Source organism: Hypanus sabinus, chromosome 9 (genome assembly GCF_030144855.1).
Source record: "Hypanus sabinus isolate sHypSab1 chromosome 9, sHypSab1.hap1, whole genome shotgun sequence".
Taxonomy (NCBI): domain Eukaryota; kingdom Metazoa; phylum Chordata; class Chondrichthyes; order Myliobatiformes; family Dasyatidae; genus Hypanus; species Hypanus sabinus.
In genome coordinates this window covers 13815487-13828837 of record NC_082714.1, presented here as the reverse complement: position 1 = coordinate 13828837, position 13351 = coordinate 13815487, and the positions used below count along the sequence as shown (strand labels likewise).

Genomic DNA, 13351 nt, shown 5'->3' with positions numbered 1-13351 from the left:
TAAATTATAATGAAATATGCTATACTTGGGCTGGCTGGTGGTGGAGGGGCATCAGCACTGGACTTGGGGATGAATCCAACTGTGTCCCAACCCGGGCAGCAGCAATATCTGTACGGAAGAAAGGCTGGGCAATCTACTTCAGTATCTTGCCACGAAAACCCAATGGCCAACTCAACAACAACAACATATTACATATACTGCATAGTTATATGAGGATATATAAATATAGTTACAGTGCTGTGCAAAAGTTCTAGGCAGCCTAACTATGTATGTATGTGCTAAGACTTTTGCACAGTACTGTAGTAATTTTATGTATTGCGCTGTACTGCTGCCACAAAAAAAAACAAATTTAATGACATATGTGAGTGATGATAAACCTGATTCTGATACGGGTCTCTATTGCAGACTGAGAGTGGGAAGGGGGCAGGGAGAGGGGAATCACTGTTTGGGAAAGGGGGGGTGAGAGAGTGGGAGGCACCAGAAAGACATTGATCAATAATCAATTGTTTGGAATCAAATGGCCTTGCCTGGTGTCTCAGGGCCGGGTTTGACCGCACCCACACCACCCCCCCCACCCCAGCGCTCCTTCTCTGCCACCTGTCCCACACCCCACCCATGGCATTCCACCCTCGCCATTCCCAACATTCTTTGCTCCTGCCAGATTTGCATACTCCCCTCTCCACTCCGAGTTGACAAATACAGTACTGTGCAAATGTCTTGTGCACCCTAGTGATATATATGTGCCTTTTGCACAATAGTAAAAAATTACTTTAAAGAAGTAGTGCAAAAAGAGAATAAAGAAGTGAGGTAGTGTCCATGGGTTCGTTGTCCATTCAGAAATCGGATGGTGGAGGGGAAGAAGCTGTTCCTGAATTGTGACTTTAGGGACCGGCTTGGCTGCAGGAGCTGCTGGACAGAAGTTCAATGACATCCTTAGGGGTTCCACTCCGGATTTGCTGCCCTGTAGCCTTCATCTCTCCCGAGACAGCCCGCAGGGCAGTGGGGCTGTTTGCCCGTAGCTGGGGATCTAGTTCACAAGCATTGGGGCGTGTCCACACACCAGTGGGTCTGTGTGCTGCTTGTGCAGGGGCCAGACCTCCTTCCTCTCCTCCGTAGTGCAGCTCGAGTCTGGAAGGAGTTCAGTTTTTCCATGTTTCGCCAGCAAGGAGGCACTGCATGAGTTGGAGTTTGCTGTTGGAGAGGCTATGTACAGGCAGGGAGAGAGTTACATGTCCAGCTCTCCTTTTTGCAAGACCGTTAGCCAGCGGTGGAAGCTGGAAGTGAGAGTGACAAGCACTACACAGAACACTAGCACACCAGGTGTGTCACAACAACATTTTGACTCCATTTTTTTGAGTAACTCACATGAACTACAGGAGCAACTGAGCAGGTCAGGCAGAGTCTATAGAGAGGAATAAAAAGCCATTGTCTTGGGCCAAGACTCTTCGTCAGGACTGATGTCCAGCACCTGCAGAACCTTTTGTGCCTACTTTTCCTTAATATGTACAGGAGCTCCGAACTCTGTTGCTTTTGTGGAATATTCTCGCAGAATGCGGATTGTTCCTTTGTCATTACCACTGCAAGTTGCAGGCTATGGTTAGACACAATATATCATAAGGCTTCAGTACAGCAGGACCTGAAGTATCACATCCAACAGAGATCCAGACTGCTGAGCCTCCTGCTCTCAGGAAACGGATCCAGTCGTTTGTGAAAAGGAATACCTCTGAAAAACTGCCAGCAGGCAATCTGCCTCCAAAAGTTAATCAAAAGTGAAGCACAGCAGTCCTGCATTGATATTAAGAAATTAAAGAAAGGGGAGACTTCAGACAAAATATACAAGTTTGTCATCTTGCTAACAAGTAGGCGATTAAGTATGTTGGGTGGGGAGTGAAGGGAAGGATAGATCCAAGCTCAAAGTAAGTTTGTAATCAAAGTACGGATATGTCATCATGTACTAACTTGAAATTCATTTCATGTTTTCGAAGGCATTCACAGGAAAATCAAGGAATGCAATAAAGCAAAGAGTAATTCTGTAAGAAGGATTGCTTATTTGACCAGAAGCAAGTTTTATTTCCGTAATGAGCAGTGCCTCAGAAAGGTAGCGCCCATCATTAAGGATCTCCACCACCCAGGCCAAGCCCTCTTTCTCATTGTTACCGTCAGGAAGGAGGTACAGAAGCCTGAAGGCACACACTCAGCAATTCGGGAAGAGCTTCTTCCCCTCTGCTATCGGTTGGTTAATGGACATTGAACCCATGAACACTACCTCACTACTTTTTTTTTATTTCTGTTTTTGCTCTACTGATTTTAACTATTTGATATCCATATATCTACTTACTGTAATTATTTTTTTCTTTTTTTCTATATTTATTATGTATTGCATTGTAGTGCTGCTGCAAAGTTAACAAATTTTACGACATGTGCTGATGATACTAAACCTGATTCTGATAGCCCTACTGATCAAAAATGCTCCCATTAGTTCTGAAAATAGAGACATTCACACAGAGGGTGGTGGGGAGTGATTTTACACTGAGGCCACTGTTCAAACTTCTAATATCATAAGATATAACAACCGAATTAGGCCATTCAGCCCATCAAGTCTGCTCCAGCATTTCATCATGGCTGATTTATAATCCCTCTTAGCCCCATTCTCCTGTCTTCTTCCCATAACCTTTGATGCCCTGACTAATGAAAAACCCATCGACCTCCACTTTAAATATACCAAATGACTTAGAAACATAGAAACATAGAAAATAGGTGCAGGAGTAGGCCATTTGGCCCTTCGAGCCTGCACCACCATTCAGTATGATCATGGCTGATCATCCAACTCAGAACCCTGTACCTGCTTTCTCTCCATACCCCCTGATCCCTTTAGCCACAAGGGCTATATCTAACTCCCTCTTAAATATAGCCAATGAACTGGCCTCAACTGTTTCCTGTGGCAGAGAATTCCACAGATTCACCACTGTCTGTCTGAAGAAGTTTTTCCTCATCTCGGTCCTAAATGGCTTCCCCTTTATCCTTAACCTGTGACCCCTTGTTCTGGACTTCTCCAACATCAGAAACAATCTCCCTGCATCTAGCCTGCCCAATCCCTTTAGAATGTTATACGTGGTTCTGTCCTAGCTTAGAGAAATTTTGGAAAGATGTCTTCATAACTTTATCCTATATTCTGAATCACCAGTTAGAACCTAACCCTTTAATTGCTTTGTTTGGTCTTTTGGGTGAGACAGATTTACATTTGAGTTCAACTAAGTGTCGAATATTATAATGCTTCTCTCCTGGCTAGACATTTAATCCTCCTTAGATGGTGAGATGTTGCCCTGCCCACGCATGCTCAATGGCTTAATGATATTATGTCCTGCTTAGACCTTGAAAAAATTCATTACTCAGTTCTTAATTTGGATATAAAGTTCCATAAGGTCTGGGGACCTTTTATTGAGTACTTTCATAACCTTCCTCCTAACTAAGGTTTTTTTTTCGGTCCCTTGCTTTCAGTTCTTCTTTTGGTAGTAGGCATTATTATCTTCTGTTTTCAAGTGTATTTACAGTTTTGGGAGTTTGAATGTCCTGATTTATATTCTCTATATTGTGTTGTGGTTGGGCTGGAGTTTTTTTTTGTTGCGGGGCTTGGGGAGGATATTAACATTACATGTCTTCAATTTGGGTGCTTTCTCAATTATCTTTTTTGTATTACATTATTATTGTATGTTTATTTTTGCACTGTATTAATTTTCTTCATTTTGATTTGGGGTTTTTTTTCTATCTGTAGTGATGTAGAAAATGCATAAAGAAACGAATAAAAAAAAAAGAATGTTATACGTTTCAATAAGATCCCCCCTCAATCTTCTGAATTCCAGTGAGTATAAGCCTAATCAATCCAGTCTTTCTTCATTGGAAAGTCCTGCCATCCCAGGAATCAATCTGGTGAACCTTCTCTGTACTCCCTCTATGGCAAGAATGTCTTTCCTCAGATTGGAGGACCAAAACTGCACACAATATTCTAGGTGCGGTCTCATCAAGGCCTTGTACAACTGCAATAGAACCTCCCTGCTCCTGTACTCAAATCCTTTTGCTATGAATGCCAACATACCATTTGTCTTTTTCACCGTCTGCTGTATCTGCGTGCCCACTTTCAATGACTGGTGTACAAGGACACCCAGGTCTCGTTGCATCTCCCCTTTTCCTAATCAGCCACTGTTCAGATAATAATCTGTTTTCCTGTTCTTGCAACCAAAGTGGATAACCTCACATTTATCCACATTAAATTGCATCTGCCATGAATTTGCCCACTCACCTAACCTATCCAAGTCACCCTGCATCCTCTTAGCATCCTCCTCACAGCTAACATTTAGCATTTTAGAAATTACCCTTCTTGGATTCCAGCATCAATTGATTTTTCCAGTCTACCTGCATATTGAAATCCCTCATGCCCTTTTCTATCTCTCGTTGTAACTTGTAGACCATATCCTTACTACTGTTTGGGGGTCATCCCTCCAGTTCTGGATACCCCCCTTCCATAAGAAACATCCTCTCCACATCCACCCTATCTAGTCCTTTCAACATTCGCTAAGTTTCAATGAGATCCCCACACAGTCTTCTAATTTCCAGTGAGTACAGGCCCAAAGCTGCCAAATGCTCCTCATATGTTAAGACCCTTCATTCATGGAATCATCCTTGTGAACCTCCTCTGAACTCTCTCCAAAGACAACACATCATTTCTGAGATATGGGGGCCCAAAACTGTTGAGAATACTCCAAGTGCAGCTTGACCAGTGTCTCAAAAAGCCTCAGCGTTATCTCATTCCTCGTATTTTCTATTCTATTTATATTCTATTCTAGTTTAAAACCTCTTCGAACAACTCCACGCCAACCTGCCCATATTTATCGTGTGTATGTCGAAACACCTGTCGTTTTGCATTAATAACCAGCTCACCCAAGGGCGTGCTGGGGGCAGCTAACATCTTCTGACGCCAACATAGCATGTGTACCTCACTCAACAAATAACATAGAACACAACAAACAACAATGGCATAATATGGAGGGTTCCTCCCTCCCACCCGTTGCCAATACACACAACGCCAACTGGAAGTCAGTCCATATTCTTCTGCTTCTAGTTCTGGCAGACCTGCTGAATGCTTTCAGTATTTGTTTGTCTCTTTTTGTTTGTGCTGAAGCTGTGTTTGGTCTACACAGTGATATAATTGGTTTTTGATCGCTTTTAGTGACAAAACAATTTTTTTAAGTGACTGAGAATGAAGAATTTGTACTGTAGTTAGAATTGATGCAAGTCAATACATGAACAATGAGATTTACCACTCCATGAAGTGAACCCACAGTAGCAGAAAGCACAACGTAAATGCATTACCCACGCAAGGCAGCAATATTGTCAAATTGCCTTTATTTGCAATCTTCACACCTTTCTGCTGTTTCATCTGCTTCCTTGAAATTGAATATTTCAGCAAAACATAAATAAGGTAAAATGCAGAACGAAGAAGAGTACAGCGCCATTCAGGCCCTTTGACTCTGGTGTTCTCCCACATTTCCAAAGATGTGCAGTTAGGGTTAGTGAAATGCGGGCATGCGATGTTGGTGTTGGAATCATGGGGACACCTGTGGGCTGTCCCTGGCACAATCCTCAGATTGTGTTGGTCATGCTGACCTTTTACCTACTCTTAGATCAAGCTAACCCTTCCCTCCCATATACCTCTCCATTTTCCTATCACCTGAAAGCAGATGTCCTATTCTTTACAACAAATTGGGTAGATAACTGAGGGAATGGGCAGTGCGGCAGCGTTGCATTCAGCGCAATCGTTTTACAGCACCAGTGATTGACAATCAGGGTTTGATTTTCATCACTGTCTGTAAGGAGCTTGTATATTCTCCCCGTGACCCCATGGGTTTTCTCCTGGTGCTTCCCTGTTGATCATTGACGCAAAACAACGCTCTTCACTCTATGTGTTGATGACAAATAAAACTCATCTTTAATCTATGGAAATAAATGATACACTGTGAAACTCTTTGGGGGGAGGTTTTGGTGAATCAAAGAATGGAATATAAAAATAATGATATTTAATATCATTATGGAAATGGAAATAAACTTCTTCGATAGATTGAGTTGGGCTTCAAGCTTTTTGTTTGTAATTTATTTTTTATTGAAGTTCATCATCAAACAAACATTTCCATAAGATGTATTTCAGATATTGTACATATATATCATATAGTCATATATGCCATAAATCTCCACATAATCTTCATCTGAGGTATACTCTTATAGAAAAGAGAGGAAAGAAAGAACAAACGAAAGGAGAAAACTATGTACAAGTAGGGAGTTATCTTGTTTTACAACATATTCATTGATTTGTGAGGATAAAGTCAGGCCTGTGAGGTGTTATGTAGTTAAACCATTTTTCCCAGTATGAATCAAATTGTTCCAACTTATGATTAACAGATGCTGTTACCTTCTCCATTTTGTAAATGTCCATTGTAATTTCCATCCATGTATTTAAGGTTGGGCTCTCCTGTGATAACTATTTCCTAGTAAGAGTCTTTTTACCAGCCACCAACAGTATATTCATTAAGTATGTATCTCCTTTCAAACATTCTTGAGGTATATACTCAAAATATATGATCTTACTTTCTATGGGTATTTCACATTTAAAGATGTCTTGTAGGGCATTGTGTATCCCCCTCCAATAGTCTTTGATGGGCATTCCCAGAAAATATGATAATGGTTTGTATTTTGATTTCCACAATTCCTCCAGCAAACAGGGAGGTTACTAACATGCTTCAAGCTGTTTTAAAGCGGATTCCATGTTTGACAGTGCTGGAGAGTTGCTGTGTGTTGTTTCAGCATTTTTGGCAGTACTGACAGTGAAACTGCTGGCCTTTGCCCTCAGATTCTCATTGGAGTCAGCCGTTCTGCAAATAACAGTAAGCACAGATGAGGGCTTCAGTGGCAGATGAGCTGACTCGGGCACAGCTGGTTTAGAAGGATGAAAACAGGTGATCTCGCCAGCACATGTGATTCATGCAGAACAGAAAATGAAAAAAAAATATTAGAAGTCAATTTATTATCAAAGCGTATGTACTGTATGTCACCATATACAATCCTGAGGTATGTTTTCTTGTGGGTATACACAGTAAATCCAAGAGATCATAGAATCTATGAAAGACTGCTCCCAACAGGACAGACCAATGTGTAAAAAACAACAAACTGTGCAAATACAAAAATAATAGTAATAATAAATAAATAAACAATAAATATTCAGAACATGAGATGAAGAGTCCTTGAGATTGAGTTCATAGTTTGTGAGAGCAGTTCAGTGATTGGGCAAGTGAAGTTATCCCCTCTGGTTCAGTAGCCTGATGGTTGAGGGGTAATAACTGTTCCTGAACCTGGTGGTGTGGGCTCTTGAGACTCCTGTATCTTCTTCCTTATGGCACCAGTGAGAAGAGAGCATGGCCTGGGTGGTAGAGGACCTTGATGTTGGAAGATGCAGCTGAAGAAACAGCAGCCAGGATCAGTTTTAAGTCATCTAGTGTGCAAATCATTTGTATGTCATGGACAACGGAGAGGATATTACAAGAAAGCAGCTTCCTTCATCAAGGATTCTCACAATCCAGGCCATGCTCTCTTTTCCCTGCTGCCATCAGAAAGGAGGTACAGGAGCCTTAGGTCTCAAAGATTCAACGTACATTTATTAACTAAGTATGCATACAGTATACAAGCCTAAGATTCTTCATTCTACAGACACCCATGAAACAAAGAAAAACCATGGAAGCCATTCAAAACAAAAACATCAAGCACTCATTGTGAAAAAAAGGTGCTCAAGGGGAAAAAAAACTAGTGAAAAACACAGAATATAAACACTAAACTCACCCCCCCCCCCCCCCAAAGTCATTGAAAGAGTCCACACCTCCAGGTTCCGGAACAGACGTTACTCTTCAACCATCAGGCTCCTGAACTAGTGCTGATAACTTCAAAGTATGTATACCATATACAACATTGAGATGCATCTTCTTGCGGACAGCCATGAAACAAAGAAGCACAATAGAACCCACTAAAAAGAACCTACGCAGCAAAGACCATCAAACGCCCAATGTGTGAAAAAAGGACAAATCATGCAAGCAATAAAAAACTAGACAGATAACACACAGAACATGAACCGCAGGGTCCATGAAACTGAGTTCAGAGCCTCGGAGCCGGTTTAGTGGTTTGTCCTTCGCACTCGGCCCTGATGCTGTGATCTTTTCAATCTGGCTCAGTACTTAAATTGGCTAAACATCAGCTCGTTTTCCACACTCGGACCCAAATCCCGCCTCTTTGATCCAACCCCTAGTCCACTCAGCAATGGCTGCCACTGCCGTGTCTCTCTTCTCAAGAGTCCAGTTTGTTGAATCCTTCAGGATACTGAAAAACCACCAGGTCACACAGACGGTTCACACTCCTAGAAGGAAATTACAGGTTGTGAATTGCAGTGATCATAGTCTGGAAAAAGTGTAATTAATAGAATAGTTAGTAGTTTTGTTGCTGCACGTAAAACGTTGCGTGTCTCACCAGCGCCATCTTGGCACCAACTTCACTCACCCCAACACTGAACTGATTCCACAAACCATGGACTCATGTACACAGACTCTACAGTTCGTGTTTCAGTATTATTGAACACGTTTAAAGCAGAGGTTCAAAGGTTCTTGATTAGTCAATGTGTCAAAGGTTGCGGGGAGAAGGCAGGAGAATGGGGTTGAGGGGGAGAATAAATCAGTTGATGAAATAACAGAGAAGACACAATGGGCCAGCTGGCCTAATTCTGCTCCAATGTCTTCCGGTCTTATTTATTTGTTTGTTATTTTTGTATTTTTTATTTTTTCTTAGCTCAAGCTGGTAAAACCTGAGGTACTGCCATAGCCGAGCACACTCATTTCTCAATCGCTAGGAAATTTCGGACTATTCTAGCGGTGTTTAGTATTGTGGCTTTCTGAAGATTTAAAAGATTCTGAAGATTCTGTTTATTGTTTAATGCTATTGTGTAGTGCCTTTGGAATGATGCCAGTTGTAGATATTACTATTGGGAGAATGTAAACCCTGTTCATGTTCCATAGTATTTCAACTTCCTCTTTTAATCCAACATCTTTCTGGGATTGATTCCTGTACGTTATGTGTGTTTGGAATGGCTCTATCCGGTAAGTAAATTATTCTGGCTTGTTTATCCTGTAAGATTATGTCTGAATGGTTATTATGGATTGTCCTATCTGTAATAACTGATTGGTCTTTATATAACTTGTGGGATTCTGATTCTAAAACTGAATCAGCTTGTATTTATAGTAAGTTGTGGTTTATTTTATGAATTTGTATTTTAAAGCAAGATTTTGGTGAATAGTGCTTGCCATTTGATTGTGCCTATATATGTATTCAGATCTTCATTTCCGTTCTAGCCACAGGCAAGGTCCCAGATGACTGATAAGTATCTGATGTCGTTCCATTATTCAAGAAGGGAGCCAGGGATAATCCCGGAAACTATAGACTGGTGAGTCTCATGTCAGTGGTAGGGAAATTACTAGAGAGACTAGGATTTATGAGCGTTTGGAAAACTGTGGCCTAACTGTGGGGAGCCAACACGGCTTTGCGCGGGTGATGCACCATCAATAGCTCTAGGAGACTGGAAGTGAACGATAGGCTTTTATTAACAGCGAAAAGGGAGCACGACATGTCGAAAACTGAGGGAGGAGCAGTGCCCCAATCGCCTTTATACAGGGGTCTGTGGGAAGAGCCACAGGAGCAGTCAGCAGAGGGGCGTGTCCAGACAGGTATACATAGTTTATCACAGCGGGGCAACTTGTCTGCTAACTTGATTGTTTTTTTTCGATGCGGTGATGAGGGTAGAGCTGTGGATGCCGTCTACATGGGGTTTTAGTAATATGTTTGACAAGATCCTTCATGGGAGGCTCATCCAGAAGATTAAGATGCATGGGATCAATGGTGATTTGGCATTAGGGACTTTTAAGAGACATTTTGATAAGCACATGGATGTGAGGAAAATGGAAGGATATGGACATTGTGTAGCCAGAAGAGTTGATTTGATTACTAATTTAATTGGTTCAGCACAACACTGTGGGCCTAAAGGCCTGTTCCTTTGCTGTGTATCAGCACCGGACTTTGAGGTGAATGGCCCCGGGTTCGAATCTGGCCGGCTCCTTGCGTAATTTCCATCCATGCTGGGTTGAGCATCAAGCTAGCACTTGTAAAAACAGAGTTGCCCTCATAAAAAACAGACAAGTGGTAAGAAAACCAGAGAAAATGCCACCCCATGTGCCACAAGGTGCAAAAAGGAGCAATGACAGTGTTGCTATGGTATATTCCCCTCAATTCGCATTAATATAAGTGTTTAGTTTTGTCCATTCTGTCATGTACATTATGTGTAATCTATGTTAATTTAAGTTTATATTATTTAAATCTGTTTTGTGATATTTATCTTGAAATATAACGTGCAATAGGTCTTTCTGGCCCTTTGAGCCACACTACCCAGCAACCGATGGCAACCCCGATTTAACCCTAACCTCATCACGGGACAGTTTGCAATAACTAGTTAACCCACCCTACATTGTTTGGACTGTGCGAGGAAACTGGCGGCCCTGAAGAGAACCCACACATTCCACAGAGAGGACGTACAGAGACTTCTTATAGAGGATGCTGGACTTGAACTCCAAACTCTGACGCCCCGAGCTTTAGTAGCGTTGCACGAACCGCTACACTACCCTTGTTCTGAAGTACTACTACAAAGGGCTACTTTTCATGGCATTTATACCCTGTGTAATATACGGCCATTGCAATAAACTTGAACATGAACTAAACTCCTGTACGAGCATTAGCCACTGTTTGTATTAATCTTCGTATATTTGCTCCTGACTGCAGTGAGTGGCTGATACTTGTGTGCTGGCAAACACAGGAAGGTTATTCCCATAACTCTTTATCGTAAACCAGATGGTGAGACAACTCATGCAAGATCTTCAGTATGTTACAGGATACAAGGTTAGAAAAGTTGAGCCAAGATTTCTGCTTATGCATAGCATTTTTTTAAAATCTGCATGCCCTTGCTGTAATGTAGTCCCCTGTTCCTTATTTCATGATACTTGTTACAAATTTTGAGCACTTGTCAATACCAAGTACCATGCCTAGAGCTTATCTTCCCTTATTTTCTAGTTTCTCATTTAATCTATTATACTTCTTTGTTCTACTGAGAATGCCTGCAAGGAAATAAATCTCAGTGTTGAATATGGTGACATATATTTACTTAAACAATATATTTTTTAACTTTGAACTTATTTCTAGTGGATCATTCTTCTTGCATTAACATTGACATTAGACCAAGGATACCATGGATGCCTCATCTAGTAACTGTGCAGACTTAGAGCCAGGCATTTAAAGATTCAAGATTCAAAGTACATTAATTATCAAAGTATGTATACAATATACAACTCTGAGATTTGTCTTCCCCATGGACAAAGAAAACCATGGAACCCGTTCAAAGTAAAAGATCAACCTCCCCCCAACACACACACACACACACACACACACACACACACACACACATAAAAAATCATACAAATAGCAAAAAAGAGGGAAAAAACACAGAACGTAAAACACAAAATTGAAACAGTCCTTGCTATACTCAGTTCAGCTCAGTGTTCATTATCAGCAGGCTGTCCTGATTGAAAATCCCCCAAAATAGCAACAAAAAATATAAGAATGAAGGCTGAACCTTCATTGCTGTCTTTCACATGAGAGATTAAACCAAGACACTCTCTGCTCACCCCGGTAGTAGTAAGTCCTACGCGGGGTGATTGATAAGTTTGTGGCCTAAGGTAGAAGGAGTCAATTTTAGAAAACCTAGCACATTTATTTTTCAACATTGTCTCCTCCTACATGTACACACTTAGTCCAGTGGTCGTGGAGCATACGGATCTTGGACCTCCAGAAAGTGTCCACAGGTGTGTGATTGATAATTTTGTGACCTAAGGTAGAAGGAGATGATTTATACAGCTCTCGTTACATCCACATGCAGGTCAACTCTTTGAGTGATTATGCAGAAAGTTTAAAGTTAATCACTCATCTCCTTCCACCTTAGGCCACAAATTTATCAATCAACCTGATGAGTTATTAACTTCAAACTTTCTGCCCAATCACTCAAAGAGTTGAACTGCATGAGCATATAACGAGAGCTGTATAACTCATCTCCTTCTACCTTAGGCCACGAACTTATCAACCACCCCTGCTGTGGACACTTTCTGGAGGTCCAAGATCCCTATGCCCCATGACTGCCGGACTGTGTGTAAATGTAGGAGGGGACCATGTTGAAAAATAAATGTGCTAGGTTTTCTAAAATTGACTCCTTCTACCTTAGGTCACAAATTTATCAATCACCCCTCATATTTCACCATTCTGAAGATGACCAGATCAGTTCCTTCCAGTGTCCTGGAAGACCTTTATCCCTTTGACAACATCAGTACAGTAGCAACAAAATTCTGCTGCTGCTGCAAACCCAAGATTAATAAAAAGCAAAGAATGCTGAAAATAGTCAGCCGGTCAGGCAGCATCTGTGGTGGGAGAGGCTAGAAATCGATTAGTACACTTTTCAGTCCTGTGTTTCTAGTCATTATCACATTGTTAATAGAAACATTGAAATCTACAGCACATTACAGGCCCTTCGGCCCACAAAGTTGTGCCAACCATGTAAGCTACACTAGAATTTGCCTAGAATTACCCTACTGCATAGCCCTCTATTTTTCTAAGCTCCATGTGTCTATCTAAGAGTCTCTTAAAAGACCCTGTTGTATCTGCCTCTATCACCATCACTGGCAGTGCGTTCCACCCACCCACCACTCTCTGTGTGAAAAACTTACCTCTGACATCCCCCTTGTACCTAATTCCAAGCCCCCTTCGTGTTAACCATTTCAGCCCTGGGAAAAAGCCTCTGGCTACCCACACAATCAATGCCTCTCATCATTTTATACATCTCTATCAGGTCACCACTCATCCTCCGTCGCTTCAAGAAGAAAAGGCTGAGTTCACTGAATCTGTTTTCATAAGGCGTGCACCCAATCCAGGCAACATCCTTGTAAATCACTGTGGACTTGCTGACGGCATAATGATGGGTGTGTTTGCCACATAACTGTGAAAATTTAAATTTCACTTGAAAATATTATTTCCCATTCCCACACCAATATGTCTGATCACAGCCTCATCTATTGCCAAATGGAGGCTAAAAACAGATTAGGAGAGCAGCACCTCATATTCTGCTTTGGCAGTCACAACCTGATGGTATAAACATCAATATCTCTAATTTTCAGTAACC

General features: G+C 41.5%; 1 long non-coding RNA gene across 1 annotated transcript; it reads left to right on the top strand.

Annotated features, from left to right (window-relative positions):
* The first annotated feature begins 1990 nt into the window (after positions 1-1990).
* LOC132398785 (uncharacterized) lies at positions 1991-10797 on the top strand. The gene is made up of 3 exons (XR_009513795.1): positions 1991-3859; positions 9435-9526; positions 10494-10797. It is a non-coding gene; the product is annotated as an uncharacterized LOC132398785 (long non-coding RNA).
* The last annotated feature ends 2554 nt before the right edge of the window (positions 10798-13351 follow it).